The sequence below is a fragment of the Propithecus coquereli genome, unplaced genomic scaffold (genome assembly GCF_000956105.1).
Source record: "Propithecus coquereli isolate 6110/MARCELLA unplaced genomic scaffold, Pcoq_1.0 Scaffold51, whole genome shotgun sequence".
Taxonomy (NCBI): Eukaryota; Metazoa; Chordata; class Mammalia; order Primates; family Indriidae; genus Propithecus; species Propithecus coquereli.
The window spans coordinates 989,183-991,908 of record NW_012150952.1 but is presented as its reverse complement, the minus strand read 5'-3'; positions in this window follow the sequence as shown (position 1 = coordinate 991,908).

The window sequence follows — 2,726 nt, the reverse complement described above, 5'->3', positions numbered from 1 at the left end:
CAGGATGCCCAATTTGCAGTGTACTGAACAGCATCAGAGGTTACAATTTAGTGTTGGAACAAATGATAGAAAATGTTATGCTTTTCATGGGGGCAACTACCCAGAAAAAATGTAGGTAGATAGTTTAAAATTAGAAAAGTATCAGGGTACTATTTACCAGAGAGTCCTTACTTTAGAGAATTTTAACGGTGGTAAGGAAGGTAAGCATATCAGGTAGTTATTTCACTACTCAGCCTAGCAAAATAGCATCATTGGCCTTATGAAATGTACAATATTGTTTTCAAAGATGGTTGTAGCAGTTCCAGCAATGCTCTTCCAATCAAGAGGTAGAGTCACCTTCCCCATCCCTTGAATACTGGCTAGCCTTGTGACTTCTGCACTGAGTTTTTTTTTAGACTTTGACCATGTTGATGGAATAAGATTTATAATATTATTTTGTTATCTCTCATTTCAAGATATTGGGAGCAGAAATTTATCCATTGCTGAACTCTTCTTTCTGTCCATCCCAACCGCAGTAAAATATTTAACCCTAAATGCCCACACAACAATTGTATATTATAAAAATAAGCAGATTTACACTTACAAGTAAAACATGTAGTTTCTTACTCAGTATTTCTTCCTTCCTACCTCCCTACTAGGAGAGCTCTGGTTTTGTTGGATACACAATTGACTACATTGAAAAAAAAAAGTTTCATGGCATTCCTTGTAAACATGTGATATACAATGGTTTTGGCTATTGAGATCTAAGAGAAAATACAGCATGTGCCTAACTCCTTAAAAGGAAGCTGACTCAGCCTTCCTTAAAAGGACGTTCAACTTCCTTTTCTGCCTGGACCATGATTGTGATACCGGAGTTCCAACAGCTCTCTGCAACCATAAAGTGAGAACATGCTAGGGTCAGGTAAACAGGGAAACAGGAAGAAACTGGGTTCCAGATGGTTTCATGGAGCTGTTAGGTCTGCCCTACATTGCTAACCATGAATTTTCATTACTTGAAGAAAATAAATACTCCATTTATTTACACGGAATTTTCATTGCTTGAAGAAAATAAAACCTCTGTAACTTACTTGGGTTTTCTCTTATATATGGCTGATATCAATACGTTAGTCTCATGTAGTTCATGATATTCCATTTCCAGATGAATAAACTGAGGCACCTAGAGGCTAAATGATGCCAAAGATCATATACTAAGTAAGCTTCAAAGTCCAAGGAGGAACTCTGATTTCTTGAGACTTTTTTTTCCAAAGCTTTTTTCACTGTAACACAGCTAAAGCATTTATGGAATAGTGAGTTCCTTAACGGGACAATGTTGCCATTTTATTTTATTATTTTATTTTATTTCTTTTAATGCACCTTTGTGACTTCTGGATATAAGCACAGGTGCTGGACATGGTTTCTGGTACTGGAGTTAGAGAGAGAAAAAAAAGTCTCCTGTTTGCGTGGAGCTTATATTCTAATGAGAGGATGAATGAATGTGTGAATAATCAATACATTGCTTTCTCGTTCTTTCTGAATGACTGACTTATCAAATACAGTAATGATTTATTTCATTTTTCACACTAAGATGTCTACTTCCTGACCTCTTCCATTATACCAAGGAGTCATTTGAGGCCCAATGACATGAAATGTTATATTCAAGGATATGCAATTACTGAAGAAACTTTAATATTAGATGACAGGTTAATATTTCCAAGATCATGGAAAGAAGTCAATCCATTAGGATTCACATAACAAATTGAAGGATGAGTCTACTAGGTTAGCTGTAGTTGGAAGCTGAAAGGAGGCAGGATTCCTACTCCTTCACTGGGCACACGGTGGGGGAATGAATTTCATTCACTCTAAGCGGGCAAGTAGGAAAACCAAAGCCACCAGCGAATGGCAGCTTCAGAATGTTTGTAAACTAAAAGGTCTAAAAGGTCTATACCCACCAAATTGTGTAGAAACAAAATGGTTTCTTTTACATCAGAGCAACAGATAATCACCTGGGACCAGAGGACCCAGAAAAGACTAAAGCAGCAGGTGGATCCATAAAAAGCAGCGGCAGTTGCAAGCCAGAGCACCAAACACCTCTTTGAGATAGCGATTCAGGATGCCAAGGGTCAGTCATGGGCAAAGTTGCCCCTTTAGAAGCTTCTCTGCAAAATGATAGCTTTTGTTAATGCTGAGCGCAAAGAAACTAACCAAAGCTGAGGTTTTAAAAAGTACTTAATCCTTAATGCAATAAATTAACAATCTAGATCCAGTTTGATACTTCTTTTTCACGGGCCACATAAAGCTTAAATCAAATATTTCTCAGCTATGCATAGCATAAAAATATCTCAACCACTTTCAACTGCTTTCCTCTCGGGCATATGAATCCAGATTTCCAGGTTTTTTTCTTCTTCCCCCAATTATGAAAAGACTTTAAATACCAGCACAGAATAACTACAATATGTCCTCATGGGGAAACTTGTTGTCCACATAAGAAGAAACTTCCAGAAAGTTTACTGCTTGTGTGATAAATTGAAAGTTCTGCTCACATAAAGAAAAGACTCATTTTACAGAGGTAGATGACATTAAAGCTAAATTTTAAGCAAATTCTTCACTTTAACTCATGACATTTTTTGTGTATATCTTTTATATGATTACAAAAGGAATGCAAGAGAACATTTTGAAGTTTAGGAAGTTTGTACTCACGTATCATTCTTTATTAAAAATGAGATTTTCAGATTTGTGAGAAATTAAGT